Source organism: Nesoenas mayeri (assembly GCF_963082525.1).
Source record: "Nesoenas mayeri genome assembly, chromosome: 14".
Lineage (NCBI taxonomy): Eukaryota > Metazoa > Chordata > Aves > Columbiformes > Columbidae > Nesoenas > Nesoenas mayeri.
The window spans coordinates 15,691,893-15,719,047 of NC_137556.1; positions in this window are offsets into that span (position 1 = coordinate 15,691,893).

A 27,155-nucleotide genomic window follows, 5' to 3' on the forward strand; every position below is an offset into this window, starting at 1 on the left:
AAAGAGAAAAAATATGCAGTCTGTATAATGTATTTCTTCAAGATTCTGAAAAGACATAGGGTTTGTTAGTACTCATTTACACTCAACACATGTTCTGTTTGAGCATCTTTAAAGTGCTTGAATTGTTAGTACAACCATGTCACACACACTTTTCCCCCTTTAATTTCCAGTCTTGCGGACTGTCAGCTCAAATGAGTTCTTTCCAATCCTGATGCTACAAACACCAGGAGAAATTTGTAGGCTGTAGTGATTCCATCACCTCTGCGCTGACCTGAACGGCTCTGCTTACATGTCACCATCTAGAACTTAATAAGAAATGCAGCTGATGCAATGGAAAATTAATCCAGCTCCCTAATTATTAGCTGAGTTGGGTCAGCAATGTTTCTTTAATCCTTTTTCTTCACTTAAAGTAAGAAGTTATAACCGAATATGCACAGCAGGAAGATCAGACAGATAAGGAAATACAGTTTGTGGTAATTTTCAGAGTAAAGTAACACTTAATATTTCTTAGTATTATACATGTACAGAAAATTTATTATATGGGAATTCACAGCTACTCCTCTCATGCATCTGTGTGGCAGGAATAAGTAAGAAGGCATAGGGCAAGTTGTCTAGTCAGGTTCTTCTCAGCAGCTTCTCTCATTACCTCCATAGACAGAAACTTCTTTCAAGACAGACTTTTTTGGGTTGTGCAAATGTCTTCTGGTTCTTCCTACCTTTTGCTTGTGGTTCAGGCCCTCAAGAACTTCCTTCATTACTTAACTAGGAAGCTGCCCATGACAGCTTAAGGAAAAGCATACAACATTTTCTATTTGCTATGTATGCCATGCTTTATCATTTTTGTCTTAGCTGTCTGAAAAGTAGGGGTTCCAAAGAACAGAACTTCACTCTGTCTGTGTATCTGAAAGGGCTAGAGTCATGCCACTTCAGAAGCAATGAGTATATAAGAGCAGAAGGAAACCAAGTAAAACAAAATGCTCTATCACCAAGAAAGAGAATCTGAGATGACAAATTGTGTAACTTGGTATTATTAATTACACTTATCTAAAGATTACTATAGCAGTGTAAAATATCTTACTTTAAACAAAGCTGTAAAAACAGTTGCATAAGAACTTCTAGTAAAGTATTACTGGCTGCTTTCAAACCTTACAATATTTCTGGACACGTCTATCGATAAGACCTCAAAAACGTGACAAGCCCAGATAATCTGCTTAAGTCACGTGACATTTCCTTTTTAGCTGCATGCATCTTTGCAGCTTTATGCTTTTACAGGAACTTGTGCTGAAAATCAGAATTTTGCTCTCCTAGGATCTCTATAGATTTCATAAAAAATGAGTTTGGCTGTGTAAAGATCAAATTTCTTTTTGTTTACATTCCTCAAATTCTGAGACAGAAACAACTTGTTACTAGATAATAATACAATACAAATACATTTGTTTCATATTCGAATACAATTTGCCAGTTTGGATGTAAAAGTGCAAGGGTAAAAAGAGACATCTTATTTATCATTTAGAACAAGAGTGAATATGTAAGTCTTTTATGATGTACTCTGGTCAGCATTTTTTTAATAACAACACTTTGCCTCCCACCTTGTCCAGTCCCCACTCAGGAAGAAGTGTGTCCTTACTGAATGCTCACACGTCCTCTCTGAGCCAGCAGTAAGAATCGTTCCTGAAGGTCATTTCCTGTTTCTTCACAGTTTCCTACTGATCCAGACCAACCTTATTTAGTTTGAAATCAGACTATGTCAGAATTCAAGGTCACCTGGCTTCAGGCAAAATGAACCGGGCCTAGACATTATGCTTAATGTAATGTAGAATTTCAGTTTAAAAATCAGAGTTATTATAAAACAGCATAGTTTATAGATGCTCAGTTCACAGCTGCTGCTTTTGTTTACTGATGCATATTTCTACCACATACAAAGCTCCAGCTTTCCTGTGCTAAGGCTGTAACATACTAGTTCAGGGAAATAAGTAAGATACAGGTGGTAGTGAGCAGAATAAAACAGATGAAATGTAGCACACAAATATACACATACTGTACAGCTCCTATTAAGCATGTTCCTATGTTTCAAATTAGACATATTTCACCAGGATAACACCAGATATTAAAACTGAGCATGCATGAACAAAGTCCCTATAGCTTATAAGCTCAAGGAGAACATTGGCTTAAAATTCCTTAGGCAAAATAAGGTTGGAAATTAGAAGAAAGTATGTGAAATTCAAATAAGGGGCTGAGTAGAGACAGCAGGAGTGAAAACCTTGACAGCTTTAAGACGGGCTTGAGCATAACATGTCTGGCTGCAGTACAGTGGGACTAGACAGGGTCTGTTCCAGTAATCTGTCCTTACTTAAACCTTGGCTGTATACAGGCTGTGCACCTGGAGCTTCAGGACTATAGGGAGGCATTTTGGTGCCTGGGACACCTCCAATTAACACTTTCAGATGTCTTTCAGACTGAAGTTCCTCTTTATCAAAGTAAAATCCTACCCTGAAATTTCTGCAGTCTACAGTGGTGAAGATGTAGTCATTGAGAAGGGTAGACTGTCCTGTTAGAAAATATGCAATAGAAGTGTGACTGGCAAAAGGTTCAGAGTGCCTTTTTATGCCACTATGTGTTCCCTCTTCTCCCCCATCACAGTGATGTCAGTGGTATCAAGAAAAAGGGACAAACAGCTTTAACGCCACCTTAACTTCTTTTCTTTTTTCATCTACTTCTCCCCTCTCCAGTAAACAGAACTTACAAGAGCAACATCGCAAGAGAGATGGGAGGCAGCCGAACACAAGTGTTTTCTCTAATCAGTATTTATTCTGCTATAATACACACCAATATCATAAGGCATGAGGACATGTCAGTATTTTCAATTTGCAGGTCTCTAAGAAGTCATTAATAGCACAAATGTATGGTGTATCAGGGAGGAAAGCTGCTGAAGAGTCCCATTGCTTTGAGGAATAAGGCATACCTATTCCACAGTAGGGAAAGGAAATAGATTGTACTCAGTTAAGCTCTCTCCACATAAGGAGAAACTTTTTGTGAAACAAACAAACAACCCTCCACCAGTGTCAGTAAATAGTAATTTTCAAGAAGAAACGTACGGGGTTGATTGTCAGCAGCTGTGCTTTGCAAAGTGTTTCTAAACATATTAGTCCATACTTGAAACAAAACTCTTCTAAGCTCGTGGGGTTTTTTGCATTTTGAGGGGTTGTTTTCAGTTTGTTTGTTTGTTTATTTTGCATGCTTGCTGGCTTTATCAGGTATATTGTGATCTAGAAATAAGCATCTGATCACTTAAAAGTGAATGTAATAGTTTGGCTTTCAACCAGGCAAGCTGTGGAAAAAAAAGTTCTATTTCATAGTCAGCTATAAACACTTTAGTTCATTTTTCACTTGGATTTTTCTCATTTGTAGTGGTGTTTACTCATTATATGTGCTAATCATTACAGAGAGAATGCAAGAATACTTGAATATATGTATGAGGAAGTACAGTACCAGGGGCCTGGAAGTTTTGCATAAAAAAAGACTGGTTAAGAAGCATTTATTTCTACTCTTGAAAAAATAACTAAATGGACTACTGACTATTTTTCAGGAATTTTAGAAGATATCAGAAAAAGGGCATTGGCTTTACTTTTATGCAATATTAAGAATACATACTTCTCCTCTATTTAGTAACAGCAGTCCCTGTAATGGGATGGGTTTGAGGCTCATTTGCACTAGTCATTCCATGGATATTTGCTCAGTGAGTACAATTACCAGTTTCTAGTCCAGGCAGACTGGGGATGAACTACAGGGACCCATGATTCCTGTTTGAGCAGCTGGAATGGAAATTTATAATGCAAAAGCTAGCATTCATTTTGGTCTTGCTATTACAACTGCCAGTCATTCCCACCCTCATTGCCAGCAAAGCGCTGTGTGCCAAGCGTGGCAGACAGTCAGAAAGAAGCTTCACCAAACACCGCACTGGCTGTGGGTCCCACTCCCGTTGACACAGCTGAGGATGGAAAGGAACCCTTAGGGACAGGCAGCAAATATTCTAAAACTAGGTGGACAAAAGGAAACCTTTCCCTCTAGTCAATGCGGTAGGAGCTCTGCCAAACTTTCTGCCACTACGAGTCACCCCCAGCATACCTTTGCTTTTAACTGCTGTCATTCATCTTCTCTAGGAACCCCTTGGAGTGGCACAGGCACTGTGGAGCAGAAAGGCAGAAGACAGATGGCTAAAACGTCTTCTGTCCTGTCACATTCAAGTCTTACAGCATGGGAACACATGGGACCTAAACAGCTCCTTCCTCTTTTGTTCCAGTCTGTTTGTCCCTGACAAACACACTGTGCTATAAATTGATTCTCAAAGCAATGAATAAAAAATAAGCAATTAGGCAACCTACTTCACCTAACTATTCCCACCATTGTCCATCTGGTCTCATGTTAAACAATTCATTTAAGAGAGACTATTACACAGAGCCACTCCAGTAACTTTCCCTTTTTAAATGTAAAATAAAACAAAACAAAAAACAAAACAATGACAAAAAAACCCCAAACTATCAGAGGCAATTTTTGTCACACTGTCTCTCTCCTCTGTGCTTACAGCACTTGTTCTAACCATTTGCATTCCTCATTTTGCCAATCCAGACACATTCAGTTCTCTTAGGCAATCATTCCAAATGAGACACCGCAGTCGGAAGAAACTGTCATGCTGCCAGATCTCTGGAGCAGAGGACTTATCAGGCACTGTCTTACTGCTTTTGATAGTAGCAGGACCAAACTCATTCAAGACTGTTGGCCAACACCAGAGTACTAGAAATGTGATTTGTCCCATTGCTGCAAATTATTTCCCTCTTCATATCTAAATAGAACAATGTTTGTAACCAAGGAACCCTATCTCTACTCCCAGCCATTGGCACTTCTGCACACAATCTTCTAGATCTTTTGAGGAGTTAAGGTGAAGATATTAAGACAAATACATTTGCAAAGGCATCCATGCCCTGTTTCTTTATAGGCATCCAGAACACGGAGATGGCTTTGAAATCTCCATGCCTAATCTGCGTATTTCCATAAGAAACAGATTTTCATTAAAATGTCTTTTTCCAATAACTGGCTAAAAAAAAGCCCCAAGCCCAAAACTTATTATAAAACCTCAAGAGGGCAGCATGGTATTTCAACAATCACCTTACAAAAAGGTAATAATACCTTAGCAAAACAGCAGGTTCTAATGACAGCACAGAATTAAGGTTGTTGTAAACATTATTTTTAAAAAGGTAAAAAATAAGTTAAGTCCATGGCAGTATCATTAGCTCACCCATTTTGCTGCTGTCCATGCAGCACCTCACTGTTGCAGGTGATGCAGGATTGTAGTTTCCAGATAGACACCCCATGCACTGTAGCAGCTACATCAGCATAGCCCTCCATGCCAGTTCTCGCTTAACCAACACCGACAATCAGCAATCTGTCCACAACTGTCATAGTACTGTGCCTAGGGCAAGGAACAGCCTAGATCTAAGATACTTAAGTTCTTGCCTGAGAAGGGTAATAATTCTGTTAATGCTTTTAAATGGTTCATAGAAATTTAGGATTGTCAAAATACTGACTGCAAGGTGATCTCATGAGTAACTGGGTACAGTTGCCTTTTATGGCACTGCATCATTTCATCTTTTCTTAAAAGTATTATGTTCCATCTTAACGTTAGATTATTTTTCCCTCTCACTGCTTCTCTTGGAAGACTGTCACAGAACTTCTTTGCTCTAACTGACCTTTTATAATTTATTCTTAGCCAACTTATAGCTTTTGGTTCTTGTGTCAACGTCATCTGTTAGCCTCTATACTGCCTCTGTTTTGCTCCAATTCCTTGACCATTTTAGTAAAAATTCTCTCTGCCTGTTCCCATTTTAATCTCCTTCCTTAAGCACAGATCATAGATAATAACTATATTCCAGATGAATAATCCCCAAATCACTGGCCTTAATACTTCTTCAAGTCTATTAGAAATTCATAATGTCACCACATGTGCCTTTTATAGCACTGATGAGTTTGGGATGGCAGCCTTGACATGTATTCTGAAGACTTGGAGGAGGAATAAACTGAGAGTTGGCTGCAGATACAACCTTCAATTCTGCCATCACTGTGCAACAGTTCAAGACAAACAAGACTGACTCTCAGGTATCCCATTTTTGATTGGTAGTATGCTACTATATAACTGACATCACCGCTGCAAACCTACACAGAAATCTAATACACACCATATGTCTTAATAGCATACCCTTCAGCTCACTAAAGTAGTAGATGTGCTGTAATTCTCACCGTGATCTGTCCAAGGTCAGCTAAGAGATTGATAGTGGTACATCACTGCACAGCTCACAGTAGTTCACATATTATGATAATTTATTTTTTCAATTGAATTTTCTAAAATAAAACCTCTCTTTCATTCCAGGAGAATACCCTCTGGAATACTTGAAATCGGTGTGATTAGTTTCGTCATAAATCCTGTGTACTAAGGAGAAAACAGCACTTTCATGAGCATTGCTTCTGAATATCTTTCTCACAATTGTAGCACATTGCAAAATAAAGACTAATTTCTCCCTGATTTCTTTGCAGGTTATATTCTTTTGTTAGTTTTGGATTTGTTTCTGAGAAGCCATTTGACTTGAAACACAAAGAACTGCTCCTGGCATCAGAAAAGTGTCCAGTGATTCCACAAAGGAATCATCAGGATCTCACACTTGATATTCATCCCAACTGTATCAGGTCTTCCAAAATTATTTGTGTTTAGCACTGTGTGGTTTGATCCTGCAGCAAATTATCTATGGCCAGGCTAAGGCAGCCCTAACAGGGACATTCAGACAGCATCACAACACTGCAGTACTTCTGGTGACAGGACTTGGGTGAGTGCTAAACCCCTCCTAGAGGGCAGCGGCTCTTGGTGAGATGTATTTAGTGCCCTGGCAGACAGAATCCTGTTAAACACAAGTTTGTGTTTGTGACTTTGGTGGAGACAAGCAGTGCTACAGGGGAAGAGCTACCACATTCATTGGCCTTATGCGCACATCTAGCAATCAATTTTCTCTCTGCTTGCAAGCATGTAACACCGCACTGTGAAACACCAGCATACCCAGGGTATCTGGCATTGTGCAGTGTCCTAAGCAGAGCAAGTTTTGTTAGTCCTTGGCCTAGGAGTTTGGTGAAGCTAAATACCAATTCCAGCCATATGGGAATATAGAGAGATCCACAAACCACAGAATTCAAAAAAGGGTTTGAGGAAGTTGTGACAGATATTTTAGCTCCTGCATGCTGTGTAGCTCAGGGGTTAGCCACAGTTAGTACCAAAGAAAATGCAATAGCAAGTCACTGTTCTGACATTCTTTGTTCGACAGTTGGTTTGCTAGCTTATTTTGTCTATTAGAACTTCTCTTTCTAAGTAGGAATTTGTCCTGCTCTCCTAAAGTTTATTGGGAGAGTCTATTCTAAGATTTATGCATTTAAAATAACAGTCCAGTTAGATGCCCTTGATTTTACAAGGCTTCTACACATTTAATAAGTGGTTTGATGTGAAATAAAGCAAACACAAAAAGCTTTCAGGCTGAATTATGCTACAGCTGAAAAGATAAAACATACCAATGACTAAAAAAGGAGCTATAATTTTATGACTGACCTATACGGCTCTCTAGTCCAAGTGAGCTCTGCAATTAACTAATTTTAAAGTAGCACTTCTACGTGCCTGGATCATTCTGGCACTATTTAATACTACTGCTCCTTGTAATGTATGGCCTGTACAGATGCAACCCAGAGCCTTGCTGGCATTTAGCTGACTACTTTCAGAATTCTGATTCAGAGATCAGTTTTCTTGCAGAGAAGGATGAGCACAGACATCTATGGGTTAGCCCTGCCAGCTTTTTTCTAGTTGAGAAAGGAAAAGAGAAAAAGTAACAGTCTGAGACTCTTCAGACTACATCACTAGCTCATACCCACACTGCTGGAACAGCTCTTCTGATATGGCTCCATGAAGCTGGGGAAACTCCACCTGTAAAAGTTTCTGGCATCTTTTTTTCTAAGTGATCTCTATATTTCATTGTCCCAGGTACCTAGCAACATTCAATTGCACAAAGAAAGAAGACACATATGATGCCATTTGCACACACGCAATTACATTATGGTAGTGAAAAACAACAGGGATGGGATTATGCAGTACTGGATACTATCATAATTGATCCTATTGAGAAGCCTGCATACCAACAGCTTAGTCCTGCAATTCTTTCACTCCCCAAACTCCTCCTGAGTCAGATGCAGGATGCAAACATTTTCTGTTGGACAAAGGCAGTGATAAGCGAGGCTGTCAAGAGGTAAGCTATGGCTTCCTCAGTCTCTTCCCTGAGACCCAAACCTGGAGAAGGTTAAAGGAGATGGAAATCTGCTTTGACACTTGCCAGATGGCAAAGCTTAAAACTGTATCCTCTGAAAAGAAAGAGCAAAAAGACATGGCTCTAGTCACGTCTTCCTCCATCCCCAGTACACATGCTGTACCAAGATCAGTGTTTTCTGGGGACTGGATACACATTCAGCCTTTCCAGATGGAGAATCCTAAGTACTTTCTGATCAGCATGTACAGTTTCAAACCTGCGCTGCAAGGAGAGCAAAGCCTAATCAGCCTCTTGTATTCATGCTTCATTCCGAGTGCCTGGAATGTACATCCATATACAACCCCTCCACCCCAAACCCCAAGTTTTATGTAACTGGAGTGTTCACTTGGTCAGCAGTTAGCAGGTTTTACACTGCATTATTTAGTACCTTGAGAAAAATCAAATGAGTATCACTCTATCTGAAATTTGCTGAAAATCATTAACTAAGCCAACATAAAAAACACTTTTGACACTTAAGGCAGATATTTAGTGACTTTCTTAGTATATATAAATATGTTCTGAGATCTAAGTTAAGTCATTTAGCAGTGTCTACTGTCTTAAAGTCTTTATGCTATTATTAGGTAAAATTAACTCATAAACAGAAGTCTTATATATGTTTAACAAGATCTGTGGCCAAAGCGTGAAAGAGGTAGTAAACAGATTTTGCACCCTGTTCTCCAAGGACATATATCCTCCAAAGCAATATATCAGCCCAAAACACTCGAATTGTGAGAGCACATTGGGTAAGGAGACGGAGAAAGGTAGGCTCCAAAACAAAGATCCTAGGGTAAAATAATACAGATTAACAAAAATTATGTAAGAGTCTGGTTTCTTACCATGTATTAAGATTTCTATCATTGCTGATGTTAATAATTGACAGGAAGGAAGTACAGTGAAAGTTAGATAACAGCAAGAACGTTCAGGCCTGGAACTCATTCCATTTTCCAGTGGTGTGAGGCACTGAGTAATGGGGAAAAGTATAACCTCATTTCAGAGATGATCTTGCTTCACTGTGTTACATCTCGAGGAATTTTATACTGTCTAGAAAGAGATTTCTGCTTGTGGCATGTAATAGGAGATGTCCTCAGAGAGTGGAAAAACAACAGGAAGCAAATGTTGTGTTCATGTAAGTGAGGAATTAATAGCAAAGCCTTAAGTCAGATAAAAGCTACATGGGTATTGTGCAAGCCTCATCACACAGCACTGCCATCTTATCCCAATTTATGACCTGGAACACAGCAACTTTTACAGCTTTTACCTGGAACTGCAAGTTGAACCAAAGCATACAACGATTTTATAAATACAAGAGAAAGAGGTAAAAGCTCCAAATTTCTTTTGCTCTTTAGTCTAGCTCAACTATAGGCTGGACAAAGCCTGATGAAACACTGCACCTCCTGAGCCTGCAGATCACATTGCTGACATTTGAATTCAGGGTTTAAATACAGTCACTGTATTAAACAGAATAAATAGAGTCACTGTATTCAACAGAATAAATACAGTCACTGTATTCAACTTCAGCACGGGTACAACCTACATGTTCACGTGGGCAACCCATATTTTAATTTTCACCATCATATCTGATAAGCCTAACATTTTTAATGGCCTCACAGAGTGACAGAAAATCTCAGCCCACACAGACTGCTGAGATCAGTGTCCTCTGTGTATAACTTGCCAGCCCCAGGAATTCAACCGAGAGAGGGAATTCAGGCTTTTGCTTCTCTTTACACTTCCAGAGTCCCTGCTTTCTGGTTCATACCACCAAAAGCCAGCTTAAACCAGAGGTGAATCTACTACATGATATAACAAACGGCTATTGCTCTTATTTGTCCTGTATGTTCTTATCTTACAGTTTGCAATTAATCACCACCCTGGAAATCAAACACCAAGGTATTTGCACATTCTCTTTGCACATTTCAATTTCCTTTTACTTGAACTGCCCTGTCCTTTGCCACACCTGCTCGATGCATCATTCTGCATTGCACACACTGTACATACCTGAGGAGTCTGATGACTCATGCTAGACAGGGAACATAACAACCATAGAAAGAATAGAAGACTGAAAAGTGTGATGCAATTAAAATATGTCTGTTCATTAGCAAATAAACACATTTGCATAATGATCATATCTATAGTATGTCACGATTGAGGACTAGGTTCTGTTCTCAGTGACATGAAATTCTCTTCAGTGTGTAACTGTACAAGTTACACGAATACTGAGCTTGTACTAAGCACCAAAGGCATGTACAGGAAAACTGTAAATCTAATCCCATCTACTTGGTATGTACATGTTTTTTGATGCATGATAGCTTAGCCTTTGTGATTGCTGAAATCTAGCTTATTCTCTTCTGTCTGGAAATATTTTGCTCTTTGCCAAGAGGATAATTGGGAGAGGCTGATTTTATGGGAACAGCAGTGCAGATGAATTGGTCTCCTATCTAGCATTTATGGGGAAGGTTTCCTTGGTTTCAGCATAGCTCACAGGTACAGTTGAAGGTACAGCTAGTTTCTGTCTGCTGCCATTAAGCTTAAAGTACTCATTGACTTTTAGAACAAATAGCTTTGACTCCCAAAGCTGTCCCTGTCCCTCATCATGTAACCTGCAGGGATTGCTCCATTACATCCATCAGGTCATGATGGTTTTGTATCTTTTGTTTTCAGTACTAAAATGTTTTTGTCATTCTGTCATTTATTTCCACTATGAATTAAGTTTTATTTTGCAAGTACCCAAACAGATGGCTCTGGAGATAGTTAGGCTTCTACGTTCCTGAAGTACAACCATATTATTGCTGGAAACAGTTCCTGCTTATTTGTTTAAAATAACTTAATTTCTTTACCAAAAAAAAAACCCAAAAAAACCAAAAAACAAAAAACAAGTGTCTGGAAATGCTGAAACCAAGACTCCAATTACTAGACATCCTGAGACTGATTCAGTGAAGTTCTTGTCACAGATGCAGTTGCAGATCTGTGATGTGATGCAGTGGATCTCTGAGATCTCCTGACTCTCAAGCTTCCAAGAACAGTACCAGAGCTAATATGGGCTTCTTACAATTTCCTATATTCACTTCAGTCAGCGCTGGTTGATCAAAACCTCCAAGAGGATGACATACTCACAATGGTTCTCTGCTGTGTGGATTCTGTGATGTCTGTAAGTTGGCAGTATGCAAACCCTCCTTCCGTTCTTCTCCTTGTCAAAGAGTGTGGAACTGAACAATATGGTTCAAAAATTCTAAGGACAAAAGGTGGAATAGAAAGATACCACAATCAAATAAACCCCATTTCCATAGAAAATAAGGCTAAAAATAAAGTCATCTATTACAATTCAGAGTTGTGAGGAATCTAAAAAAGCACACATTTACAGGCTTACATTTATGTATTACTTGTATTAATGTGGTGTGAAATACCACGTCTCCTGAACCAATACTGAGCTCTGAGTCTGCTAAACTTGTATTATGAAGGAAGGAAGGAAGGAATAAAAACTAATACTTTATTCAAAGCCTTACTGGCAGCTTGTCTGTTCTAATGATTTAACTGTTATTTACACTGAAACCAACATGCAAGAATATTGTAGCCTAATTGTACCCAAGGGAGCAGCTATGGAATTTTTGCATTCTGCATAATGTTATGGGTTGGCAACCACTCCTGTGTGCTACACAGATCACTTCAATCCCGTGTGTTTATCCTATAAACAAGAAAGTGCTCCACACTGTTGTACTAAAGAAAATAGCTGAAATCTAAAGCAGCTGAGTCCTGTTTAAGCTGTCCCCAGACACACTGCCTACCACGCGGGTTTGTTTTTCATTTATTTGTTAATGAAAACTGGCAGCAGATGCTACACTTTTATTGAGCACATTAATCATTGAAAGAAAACAATATTTCTGCTGCTTTGGCAACTCCTGCACTACACACAAATTAGGCCTGCTGCTTTCCTGTTAACCCTGTACACAATGTAGAATCCCCCAAAGCACTGGGTTTCTTTGCCATAGTATATTTCTGCTGTAAGACTGGCTGCCTAGTGCACATTCAAGTGAGATCTGAAACTATCCATCTGGTTTCTGATTCGAAATTCAGTTTGTGGCAATAAGTACAAACAATGTGTCACAGGTGCTTGGATGCTTCTGAGACATACAAATGCAATCTTAATGCAGTTGCTAGTTTTCACAGAATAGCAGTAAGAACAACAACAGCCTAACACTACTGATTCCTGTTATTCATAGCGATATTATAGCACTCACAACAGCATGTGCCGAATGCCTGTAAGGCGTTAGGGAATTCCCTGTGCATGTGCCATATATACCCTTCATAAATGTAGAACCACCACCTCTTTCACTTGTTTATCTGTAGGGCAACATGAGAGGTGTGTAAGTGCATGACCTAGCAGGGATCTAACTAGCCCTTAAGCAGGTCTTTTCTTCTCCCTACTCCTAGTTTGTGGGTTATGTTATTAATGGCTCTCTTGGGACAATGTTCTCTCTTGAGAGCAAGCTACCCTGCACACACTGTTCTGACAGAAAAGGCTTACAGGTCAATAATCTACCTACAAACTCCAAACAGATTCATTGCACTTCTGCTGATTTGTGCTATGCAGCAGAATTACAGCACATAACCTGTGGGGACCTCTCCAGAAGGTAGGATGGCACTGTTTAGGTGGGCTGATGGTTAACTGTGGTAACAAACATGACCTACTCTCTTCAGCAAAGCTGCACTACTGCAGATGATCATAACCTTGTGATTCTCATATCGCCTCATTTTAAAGCTTGAAACCAAGTTTCCTATGGTAAGTCAGTCAATTAAACAAATGCAATTCACGCAGCTGTGGAGGTACCAATCCAAGATCAAAGGAACCATCACATACAGGCTACTTTGAAAACATTTTACTGATCAAATAACCTGTTACACATATATAGTTTCTTTATCTCCTGCAGTGGAGAAAAATTCTCTGAGGTTGATCTATTAAACCTTGTGTCTCTATTATTGTATACCCCAGGTTACACAGAAGGATGTACCTGGCTGATGACCAAATCATTTGTGCTGCAGAATGATGGAAAATTATTCTAAGAGTTAAGTATAACAAAGGAGATGACAAGCAGTCCTTGGGGGAGGTCTACACATGCTAATCTACAAAGAAGAAATTGCCACAGAAATCTCTATAACACAGAATACTTAACTGTACTGAATTAGACATTACTTCCCTCACCCCCCGCCTAGCTTCCAAATTGCTTTCTTAAATCACCCCTAGGAGAAATCAGTGGAATGCACATGTCTTCATTATTCTCTGTAATGAATTCAGTACAAATTATAAATATATCAGGTAAATTAGTTTTACTCTGGTCTGCTTGGGAGGAGGTCTCTAAGCTATATCCACTTTTATTCACACTTCTTCCCTCTTTGCTCATACAAATATAGTGGCAGAAAACATCCTGGGCTGAGAACACAATGGTGGGATGTCACAGCAACAGAGCAGTGATGACAGATTCTCTTCAGGTCTCATGGCACTTACAGTACGCACAAATTTCAGTTTCTTGTTTTAGACAATAGATTTCTTGATATATGGAAAATGCAGGATTTGTTAATTGTGCCAGCTTGGTAGTTAAGGTCACATCTCTCCAGTAGGTACTGCATTCACCAGCCTGAAACAGGTGTTTTCTAGTAAGAACTAGATTAGTCCAGTTTGGTATTTATATGTATTTGTGAGCAACCTCTAAGTTCATTATTCTTCAAGGTATCTTTTAGTTTTCCTCTGCCCTGCAGGTTTACCCTAAAGCTATAAGTGTATTGTGAACAGTATTTATTACATGAAACATACTGATAGCAGCAGCTCCTAGAATAATATATTTGATTTTGTTATTTCTTTCTATATGAACATTTTAAGATCTCTTTGACTACAACCAAAATATCCCAGACAAATACAAATGCGAGAATACCGATTTTCTTTTTAGTTCTTAGGATCTCTAGCATATGAAAATAGTAAGGAACAATTACAAAGCAATTCCTTAACAATCTTCAATTCTGCCACATTTCCTACTGAAAACCAACTGTTCCAGGTTTACTGATGTTAGTGCTAAAAAAATTCCTTTGTACCAAATAATAAAATTCTGTTATTATTTGCCTGAATTTACCTAAAATGCTTAAATATACTCATGAAAAAGGGTCGGTGAATTAGATTTTAGACTAACAAAACAATGACAAAGACCTAGGGCAATTCTGTCACTATGCCTGCTGCAGCTCCTCTTTGCTTGCCCAAGGGAGGTAAATCTGTTGTTGCAGATACTAGCTAATATCAGTATACCTCAGGTAGTAAAACTTAGAAAATATTTTATCATTCTGCATGCTTAAAGAGTTTGGATGCACAATTAAACATACTTTATAGGAGTTTTATCACTGGAAAATTAATCACCATCTAAGAGTCTAAGCAAGAAACTTCTCAATTATGAAATTCAGACTGGAGCTGGAAAGTATGTGATGAATAGGTAAACACTAAATCTGGCTCACCTCCACACATTCTTCCTTTGAGTAACATTTCTTGAAGTAATAATTTGGTTTTCTCACCTAAATAGATACAAACAGTTGACAGAGGAAACAGAAGTATCAAATAAGGAGGTACTGATTTTTACAGTGACTTTTTCCAGTGAAACCTATGCATTCACTTTTGGGTTTCCATCTATATTTTCTGGGTGTCTATAGAAGGTGACATAAGGCTCTTCAATAACTTTCCAGTCTATCATGAAAGAAAAACACTTTGTATGCAAAGAGGATGTCATTACTTCATAACACACAACACTTTAACACAACAGCTTACATTTCCAATTCTACTTGTCAATTATCAATTATATTTAATATTACTGTTAATATGGGAGCAAAAGTTTGTCAGTACTTTGCAGTGCAATTGTTTCAATTCTGATGACTGTGCAAGACATTTAACAAATGGTATAGCAAGAAATAACAGCAAATTACAAGGAACAAAGATGCAGAGAAAAATGGAAAAGAAGATGCCCTGTGATTTATTTTATGACCTATCACAATACATGTTCATGAGCTGTGAACACAAAGGGTACGTTTTACATACAGGGCACATTTAAGTCCATTGTAGCTAACAGAATTTATGCTTAGTATAAACCAGTGCATGTTTGAGCTAAAAGAACCGGGCTACTGATTTCTGTTCATTTTACACTATAAGTGGGAGATAATTTAAGCTTGGTTTCTCCAGCAAATCCCATGTAACTATACTTACTTGTTTACAAAATACACCGATAATAAAATTACAAAACAAAAACCAAGTCTATTATTTTACAATAGGCTGTTTGGAGTCCTTGGAAATAACTTCAGCTGTCTACCATGTTTAGAGAAAGGGAAGAAGGAAAAGAGATCAGGGAAGAGAAAGAGTGAAATTAAGATACTCATAGATCTGCCAAACCAGATCTCTTCCAGGAAATAAACCAAAGCTAATTGTTTTTAAGCTCTTCTGTATTATATCTTTAAGCATTGTGCCTTTAAATATTGCAATGTGCACCTAAAAATTATTTCCTAACTGAATTGTTTGATTTTTTTATGATAGATCTCTTTAATATCTTTTTTTCTTTTTTTTTTTTTTCTTAGCTTTTGCTTCAGTGCAGATAGATACGGCTGGGAAACTCCATCCTTGGTGAAATCCATTTCTAGTCAAAACACAGGGTAACTGGATCTGTAAATACATAAAAATATGACTATATACCTTATGAGTTCCAACTGCAGAACCGCCAGCTTTTCATGATCTCTAACTACTGGTGACTTTGGCAAGTAAGGTGATCTAGTTAGGCTTGTACTTGTCTAAATGGTGATTTTTCTATCACCAAATAGACACTAGCAACAAAACAATAAATAAGATTAAATGAACGATCAGGATGAAAGTTACCTGGCTAACCATGACAGATGTTTGCTTTTGCTGCAGACCACATCCACAAAAGCTGTCCAAGACCACACTGTTCTGCAGCATTTCAGAATACATGGTTGAATCAAAATGCGCAGGCACAATGCAGGCTGACAGTCCAGACTAGGGCATCCTTACCTTTGTAACACCATGCTTTGACATTGCTAGCGGCAGTAATAACCAGCTTCTGAATGACATTTAAAACCAGCAGTGCATTGAACTTATACACCATAACCCCAAAACAACACATTGAAACCAGTCAATTTGTAATTAGAATATATGTCAGAAAAATTTGTTGTCATAGCATGACACCAAAGACCTGAATTTGCTGCCATTTACACTCACAGAAAGATAGTCCCATTCTTTCTGAACCTTTCCCTAAATATGGATGCGGGCACGCACAGCAGAGGCTGGTGGATTAGGAACAATGAGTCAGCCTCTCTGTTTCAATAAAAAAGAAACAAACTTGTAAAAACACTCAAGTGCTTTTTAGTAAATCAGACAAGGTTATACAAATAAAATACAAGAGCTGTATGATATCACTAAAGCCAATTACATCTAAATAACCACAATACAGAGGTGCGAACTGTTCTTTGCCAGTTACCCATTAACCAATCTTCATTAATCATAAAAAATGTTTTTACATGATTCTTGGTACATATAACTGTAATCTCGCAATCAATGTTTTGCTCAGTTGGCCTTAGTCCAGCTACTATCCTTTCTTTCCTTGCTAAGATGTTTTGCAATATCAGCCGATGAGCAGGACTTACAGAAAGAGGTTCTAGGCTTACACTACAGATGAAATATCTTCCAGATCAATCTCAACATTTCAGGGTTCTTTTAATCTTAAATTTTATAATCAGAGATGAGACAAGTTTTCACTTATCAAAAAAGAAACCAAACTATGTTTCATATACTTTTCATCAGAACATTTACAGGAGTTCATTACCTGTGGGAATGTATTTTATAATACTTTCCAGGATAAGTACAAAATGAAAACAAATGGAAAAGTGATTAACTATATTTCATTTGTTGCAAGGACTGACAAACAAACCTGAGCAAAAGCAAAAATCAAACTCTACAGGAAGGCTTTCTCCTACTTCTCAGATCTAATTCAAAGTCCTGTACATCATATCCCAGGATAAATGGAGAAAAAAATCAGTATTAAAAATGCAGGAATCAAAGCCCGGTTAATCCTATGACTGCAATACCATTGTGTCTATAGCAGCTAGCATTCCCACTTTGTGCCAGGTTTTACTCCTTTCCATGACACAATACTATTCAAACCTCGTTATATGCAATGGAAACAATACTTCTAAGAGAGACATTAAAAAATTGAAGGGAATGTATACTAATTAAAGTAATTAAAAACAAAACCAGGAGTAAAATCTGCTCATACTAACAATCTGCACGCAAATATCGAACGTGTTCTGTGCTGATGCTGTGGATCCCATTTTTATCTTTGTCTGTGTCCTGTTCATTGCAATGCCTTTGCAGTTGTATCTGTCTATGAAAATAATGGTTAACAATTAGGGAAGTTATATCCTAGAGGGTGACATAACTGCTAATTTCTTAGATTTCAGGATGAAAAAGTTTAATTTATCCAGAAAAAAATAAAAAAGTGTGTCTTACTTATTATTCATTCCAGATATAAATGCATTAAATTGAGACAGGTACAAAGATATATAATTCCTTTGCAGAAACATCTCAAAGAAAAAATCAAATGGAAAGAATATTTCTATGAACACGTCAGATATTCCTTCCTCGGCCTCATGCTCCACCTCTCAGACAACAGTTGTGGCCTCAGCCCCAGGAAAGCCCAGTTCTCAAGAGATTTGCTGCAGACATTTGGCACCAGAAACTTCTCACATCTGAGTTGCTTTTTGCAGCTTCTTAGAAAAGCCTTTAAATTCACTAACACCCATGACAGCTGAAAAACATCCCCTCCCAAAGGCAGGGAAGCTTTACACACTACAGAGAGTAAAATTCTCAAGCTCTGACATCCATGATGGAAACAGGTTGGTATGATATGATGATATGATATATGATATGATATGATCAGGTAGACTTAGAGCAGAGCTAATGAACTGCATGGAGAACACCATGGAGTTAGGCTGGGCAGTGACCCACTGCCAGCAGTTACTGCCATCAGCCCCACTTGTGCCATTCCCACTCATTTCTGCTTGTCCGTGGAGTTATACAGTGTAGCTGAATACAGAATCTGGTCCAGGAAACCCAGACATTTATTCCAAGAAACCTGCCCTTTTGCTTAGAAAAGCGTAGATGAGATTCAAGGCCTAATGAGAAACATTCTGATTGACAGTGGAAATAGCCCTACAATGCAAATATTAATACTACTAAACTGATTAGTGTTTATGTCGGTAACTTGTCTATATACTGAGCTCAACGGTCATTGCTGTAATAACCGGTGGGATGATCATGTTGTCAAAACTTTGTTCTGTTACATAAGTGGAAGACCAGAATATGCCCATGAAGTATAAGTAATATATTAAGAATTTTACCCCTGCGATTCAGAGTAGAACTTGACTCATCAACAGTCAATTTGCATCAATCGCTAATCACATTGCATTAACACTTTTAATGAAGTTACATTCAAGTATATTTCCAGTGATGATTTAAATAATACTGCAAGGCACAGCTTTCCAACCATAATAGGCAACTGAAATATGTTCTTTAAATCCAACATCTGAAGTCTAAAAACATTGATACATTCTTCTTTCTCAAAAGCAGGAACGCCAGAAGCTCAGCCTCAAAAGTTGCTTAAACTATCCTGTCCTTTTCTTCTGTGACCACAGCTTTTTGCAGGCTGTTCTTAACTTTGCAGATAGGCATAGATAACATGATGCTTATCTTACAGGCAGGAGGTTTGGCAAGCTGCTTTTCAGAGTCCAAAACAAACAGTCCTCTGTGCATTGGGCAGCAGGCTGCTGCAGAGTGTAAAGCTACTCTGCCCCCTCCCCATGTCCCAGTATATCAAGGTTTAAGCTTCATTGACTCCAGTATAGCGACCTTAATCAAGATTTTTCATGCCTCAAAGAACAGTACAGCTGCTAAACTTTCTTTAATAAGTGTTTTACAGCTGGGGAAGCTGAACAGGAATTAGCTGAAAAGAGATGACTTACTTCTGGCCTTACTGAGCAGCAATTTATTATAACTCAAGCTGTAACATTGTTTTGCTTGAACATGAAAGAGGAATGTTGGTTTACGTGATTTAGCAAAGTCGTTGATTCTGTTCCAGTCATTCCCTGAATTTTCTTTTGCAGTATGGATTTGCTTCGACTTCACGAAGCCAAACGCACTGTGATAAGTCTCAGGAGAAAGCCCTACCTTTCTAATCTCCCACTAAGTAAAGTGGATGCAGTCATCTTCCCAAGATTCACTGGAACTATGGAATTACAAAGAAGAGTTAGAATGTGTTGAATATGTATGACCATCTGCATTTATATCTAGCTTCCATGTCAACTCTGGAAGGCCATTACTCATCTCTGCTGATCTCTCTAGAGGAGCATGGATCCCTTGAAATGCATGCAAGTCCAAGATGATGTGCTGATCAGCAGAAACTCAACACAGATACCGGGAAGCTAATCACATCTCCATTTCTCTAAGGCATTATATCTCCTCATGTACCATAGTCAGTCTTACAATATTTTCTTAGTAACTGGCTCAAAGCTTCTATTCAGGCCATAAAGTTAAAAATCTTACAAAATCTGCCTATAATGAAAAAATATAAATCTTTCTCTTGAAAACTGCTCATTAAGACTATTCCTACTGTCAGCAGGATCTCCTGTTGGTGAATACTGGGCAAAAAGGCTAATTGCCTTACAGACTTTTTGCTGTACTTAATGATTACTGAGAGTCTGGAAATGAGAGCAAAAACATTTCATTCTTTATTCAACATGAAATCCCCTTATTTTCTTGGAAAATTAATAAAATGCCTCTGAGACAGACTATCTCTGCTGCCAGCCTTCCATAATGTATCTGCTGACCTGTGCAGAAATGTATTAGAGGATAATACTTCCTCTTTCAATGATGCATTTACTGTAAATCTGCATTCTTCCAGGAAAATTCTGACAGACATATTAAGCATCTCAGAACTGACTTCAACAGGAGCATTTGGCTATTATTGGTTCTACTAAACTTTTTTGAAAGAAGACCTAGCAGTTGAATTTGATGCCTGGATTAAAGGCACAGACAGGACCTACACAAGATGCTGGAAAAGCAGGGAAAAGATTTCCTTTCCTTCAACTACAGATCCCTATCAGGCATCCCTGCTTCTGAGTTCCCAACAGAGGCAGCACCCAAGATGCTCCTTCCATACCAGGGTCCCTCTTTCCATAAATCACAGCACCATGACATGCATGCAACAGTACTTACTGTCCTGTACAAAGCTTTGTACAGATTTACGCAATTCTGCCCAACAAACAGCATCCCAATTATCTTGTATTTTATTACACACCACAAATATTCAATTAGAACCAGCCCAAATTCTTGGCTGTTCTTGGTGATTATGGCACAGGCTTCACTACCAGTCACAGACTAAATAGTATAGTTGATAGGACCCTTCGCAAAGGTGCCAGGGAGGGAAAAATTAGAACATGCTATTTTCAGACTTGAAAACTTTATGTACATTTTCTTAGCAAACCATTTATTTCTTGCTCTGATTTATCCTGTTCTCCTCATGATCCTACTTTTCTCTCCTGTTAAAGTCTATCCTGTCCTGCCAAAGAGGAAGCATTGTCAAGAATGTCTACATCAATGCAGCTTAGGAAGTAGATTTACAGCTAAGGTACTATTAACACAAATGTGAAAAGTTGCCACATTTCTAAGAGGGCAGAATGGCTGGTAACTTAAAAACATTAAGGAAGCTTAAATGTGAGCTCTGGGAGACTGGAGCTACTGTTTGAATGGAGAGAGCACCTCCCATCACCATCCTCTCCACTCCTATGTTACTGATAATTGTTTTTAGATTCAGGAAAAATCCTTGTTCGCTGAATTTCAAATAACCACGGAATAATATAATCAGCAGCCAGTAACAACATACAGATACTAGAAAAAAGCACCAGTAGTGAAAAAGGAACTCAAGCACAATTGCTGCACCATCTTTTGTACCCTTACCTTCACAAAGTCTTAGCCCTAAAAGATGGAAATGTTATTTGCTACTCTGTCATGTAATGGTTGTATTGCTGAGTCAGAAACATTTTTGCTAGTGTCTCACTCATTTTCATGCACTGAAAATGCAAAACCCAAGTATTTTATCTTTTACCTTTGAATAACAGAGCAGAGTCTATTACCAGCATTTGTCACAGTTTGATTTTTTTTGAAGTACCCTTTTGGACAGCAAATAAAGCAAATTCATCTGCCTTTTTCATTCCTCTAAAAGTAACTGCACTCCCTCATTGGAGCCTATCTGAAAGCTTGAAATGGAAATAATTCATGTCTCAGGAGAAAACACCAGCTCTACAATGAACTACATACACAAAAGGATCTGAACATCCTCATTCTATGCACTATTCCAATAAAATGAAATGAAAAACCCTTTAACTGTTCCTCAAATAACTGCACTAATAAACGCTACACATGCATCAATACCTGCCTATTATGCAACTTAACTTCAGGTGCACCATCAGATGAGTAAACGTTTATCTTCCTAAGTGAAGAACTGAAATGAAATGATCCTCTTCCTAAGAAGAAAAAAAAAATCCAGCTCTTGCCCCTTGTAAGCCAGGGGAAGCTGTTACCAAGTGGAGGGAGCACAGAAGCGGAGCCTGCCGGGATTCCACAGATTGTAAAGTTTTTCCTTTAGTCATGAAGAAGGGCAGTGGGTTTCTTTTCCTTGTTGCCAGAGACATGCTGAAAAGCTGTGACACTCCCTAACTGGGGCAATTTAGAGCTGAAACCCAGGCAAGCCACTATTCTGTATTCACACTGCAACCCAAGAAACATAACACAGTAGAATAAAGTTGTGACAGGCCACAGTTGAATGTATTTTAAGAGTTTTTTTGGAAGAAGTATTCTTCCCTGTGCTGAACTGCTGACTAGAAAACAAAATGCTAAGCAGGAAATATATTGTCTCCACATTTGTTATCAGAAACATTGGATAGAAAACACAAACGCACTAACATACACAAAAATATCCTGCTAGTGCCCGAACAATTTAAAACACCAGACATCAGCCAGGTCTGCACAGCAGAGCAGCCTTGGGATTGATATGGGATTATGGGGTGCCTCCTGGCCATTCTGGATGAGAGACCGACCCCTCTTGTGGTTCTTCATGCCCATTTGAAATCACTGCTCCTAACCTCTAGATCAAGCATTTAAAGAAACTAAGAATGAGTTTGGGAACTTTAAAGTTCTGTTGATTACTGAACAAATATATAACTAGAGAGAATGGAGGTGTATTTGTCTGTGGAGCTTTAGTGACAACACCAGGCAAGAAAGGGAGCTGTTATCAAGAGAAAAAAAACAAAACAGTTGACTTCCTTTGTACTCCTTCAAGTGCCGGGTAAAAAAAAACAGTAGCCAAGTACAGTGACTGCGACATATGCTGATGATGGGTGCCATTTGGGACATGTCAGACCAGTCAGTTGTCCAATCATACAGTAAGGAAAAAACAAAGAATGTAGCTCTTATCTCCCCTAGAATAAGACAGGTCACCTGTCAAGATGGATAGGAATGGGTAGATTAGTTCACAGCAAGCTGCAAAGAAATCTAGAAATATTTTATTCAAGCAAGGTCCCTAATTATCCTGCCACAATTCCAGTTGTCAGGGAATAGAGACAAAAACGCTGCTCAAGGCAGCACCGGCTAGTTTCTATTTCCTGAAACTTAGTACATCCCTACAGAAATATGAGTGTAACTACAGAATATATGGGTCTTAGCCATAACTAATCTACAGCAGCAAATACAAGGAAGTTACCATTTAAATGTGCTTTTTCATAAAAGATTCAAACATCTCCCAGTACTAAGCACCACAGCAATATACAGTAGCTTCTTTTCAGCTCTCCAGCACCATGTTAGTAGCCGCAACCTCCTAATTATCCCTTATTATTAGTTTTTGACCCTTTTCATTATCTCTTCTGTGTTTTTTTTAGACATTTCATTTTTAAATTACTGATCTCACTGAAAGCCTTGATCTTGCACTGTGTTCTCCTATTTTAAATCTTTCCTTAGTGCACCAGTTTTCCCTCTAATGAAGATTTCAATCATGTTACTGTTCACTTTACTGTCAACCACTATGTCAACTGTGATTAGCTGTAAGCACAATGAACTCTCTGAACCTCAGAGGAAGGAACCGTGAACCTGTCAGGGTTAATGGTCTTACGGGCTGGTGATTTCACTCCCTGCTCTGTCAAAGGCAGCAGGACCATCCCGCAACCGGACCTCTGTGGCCATTCTGCCTGCCAGGGAGTGGGCGGGAAGCAGGAGGCATGGAGGGAGCCAGGCACGCTCCTGTGTTTTCAGTAAACACCGCCTGGAAAATGGGCCTGCTTTATAGCACAGATTAGAGACTAAGATAGACAGCAGCTGGCTGTGATGGAGAAGCCCTCTGAGGGGAAGAATGTGCCAGGTAACGAGCAGCAGTTGGTGGAGGGAGATGTAAAGCAAGATTGGTCTTGGTGTGGTACCTGAAGGTCGTAGTATGGGCAGAGAATGAAATTAATGACATTGTCTGTTACCATCACAGCTGTGCAGCTGCTCAGTCACTGCACAAACCATCCTTAACCGCTTTCCTGCACAGCTGATCATGCATTCAAGTGTCATTTGGTGTAGTTTTAGCCCCCTCCCTAAAAATGATTTGTGAGGGCATACATGTTATAGTAGCTGTAGCTCATATACCTGAGTCCAAATTAACACAGGCACCATTAGTGGCATATTTGAAAACAGTTCCCAGCTGTTTGGTATTCCATGGTGCCATGGTTACATTGCTAGGGGTGTTGGGAAGTACCTAGTTCAAAGATAGCTGGAAAAGTCTGTATGAACTGCAGCACGTAATAACTCATGTCTGCACTGAGAGAACAACCTGACCCAAGCCAATTTGTCTCCAAAGAAGAGCAATATGAAATACACTTCCAGGCAAGACATTGAAAACCTAGAGCAGGTCTAAAGCTGCCTTTCCACTGAAGACATTCCCCAGCCTAGTTGGAACTGTGGGTGCCAATGGCACTACAAGCACAGGACACATCCTGCATGTTCTGTCCTCATGCTGCATGATCTCAGAGTACCTGATCAATTGCTGGCTAAACCTTGATTTACTTTGTGACTCTGGTCATTTAGGTCACATACTTTCTTAGTTCATCATTTACAAAATTAGATTGCATTGTATAGGAGTGTTGAGAGGATAAAATCAATTAATGGCACTGAGATATTTAACTGGAATGGTGGTGCAGTGGGCCATCTAGTTAGACAGCAATTAAAAGATGTATGAATCAAGGTCTTTTCCAGCAATTTCCAGTCCATACTTACATTTTATTTACTTATTCACTTTAAACCTTATAATAGTTACAGTCTTTGGAACCTGAAAGTGACAAATTCTCTGATTCACACATTACCTCTTTTCTTTCCTAAGTTGATGTTTCTGGCTAATGTATGATCAAGATATCTAGAATGAGGTACCTGCTTAATTCAGCCACAGATTCAGTGTTCTCATTGGCATACATTTTTTACACTTTTTTTTAAAAGAAAAACTTTTGGACCATTGTTGTTAAAATAGTACAGCACTCAAATTTTCACTGCATTTAAAAATTCTGAGTGAACTGCTTGGTGCATCTGGCAAGGGTGGAAAAGAAAACTGGTTTTAAACTGATATTCTTTTTATTTCATATTGCACTGCAGAGACAATACACTGTTTTCTCTAGTGTCAGTACGTATTGCCCCCTCATTTACACTTGCTACCTCCAGGAAAAAATGTTTTTTTAAACAATGGAATTGGTCTGAGTTTAAATTTCTGCATGGCATGAACCTCAAACATGGTCTGGCTCTTAGTGTAGGGGTGACAAAGGCAATTCAACTTTCTTTTGTTTGTTTTTGGTATTCCCGTAACAATAAACTCATTTCATATGCAGGGTCACATACAACATACTGGGCAGTCAAGGCATCCAAAAATGAAACATAGGTCAGAAGTCTCTTAGCTGGGACACTTGTAACTGGATTTCACCTTCCATTAGCTACAGCATTCTTTATAGTCCTTGACTTTTGTCCTTCTAGAAGCTGAGGCCCTACCTCACTCTCTGGAACTAGCCATTGCATACACAAGTAACTCCTTTTGTTTTGAGGGGATTATGGCTACAATTCCACACAATAGGCACTATTACCTATCATAAAATCATAGTATCATTTCAGTTGGAAAAGACCCTTAAGATGGGTTAAGACCATGGGTTAAGACTTAAGACCCTTAAGCCCAACCTAACAGTACCAAGTCCACCACTGAACGGTGTCCCTAGGCTCCATATCTACACATCTTCTATTTTATAACTACAGAATGAGGCTGTGTTTTCACTGAGGAAATAAAAATTTCTGGATGGAATCTGCTATGTATAATCAATTAGGTATCCCATGAGTTTATACATTACAGTTAAACATTCATTATGTTTTGTACAGGAAAGAAATGTGAATGTAATGATTATTTCACTTGGTTTGAGAACAAAGCTTTGGAAAGCATACAGAACTAGCTGAGCAAATACCATTGCTATGTATAGAGTAGAAAAAGCTTTAATTTTCAGGATGCTTAGGCACATCTGGGTATATAGAGTGACACAGGATTATGACTTCTTTCTGAATTCCTAAAGACTTGATTTCTCACTGCAAAGAAAGGTCTGATCATGGTCAGATTCTAAAGGAAAGAGCCATGAGCTCGCCCTATTCCTGCCAGGCAGACTCAGTACAATGAGTCTGAGATTCACAGCACTTGACAGGACAGGAGCTAAGAGAACTGGTTCAGAAGGTGGCATCAGTGGAAGATACAGTTTCCAGTGGACTTAGGTGTCATGTCCTCAGCTACACTTATACTACAAAGAAGACAAACAAAAGAGCACACATAGACATGTTTAAGCTAGCCACGTGGGTTACCATTAAGACATTGGCAGCACAAGCTTCCTCACTGACTGCATTCAAGCCCACCCTGACAAGTTCCCTGGCCTTGCCTTCATGGTAGTGAGCATGGGGATACCTTGACTATGTCTCTTTCTAGGCTTCCAAGATATACACAAGTAATTCAAAGTGTGAAGTTCTGATAGCTTGCCCTCCAAAGCAAAGTAAATATGAAGACACATTGCATATCGCTAGCGGAGCTGCAACACAACACTCACAGCTACCACTTCATGTTACTCTTGAGTCATCAGCTACCTGGAATACACTAGCAGCTATCAGCACACAATCTGATAGCCTTTATCCTTCAGAAGAAATAAAAAACAGTTAAACTCTTCTTTTTGGTTGATAACTCATATCACAGTGCGCACTCATAAAAGCAGTGCTACTTCATTTAAATATCACGTCTCAGTTATGGTAGCAGCAATATAAACTTTACTGAATGTTTATTGTCACATAGCATTCCTTGCAATAAAGGCATCTCAGCCACCCTTTACACTCCCGGAAAGGACTGCCTTCTTGTAAGATCAGTCTGGCAACAAGCATACCTCAGTATGCCATATTCCTTAATGTAAGTCCTTTTTATGTTCTATTACACGTTTTCTTCTTTATAAAAAGCCTAAGGAACTGCTCAGAGGCCAGGGCAATGCAATACATTGTAGTGCAAAAAGGAAAGAGAGGGGCGGGGGGGAAATATATACAAAAGTGTTTCATTACAGATGTTAAATTCCTTTACCATTCAAAGAAGTACAGCATAAACACTA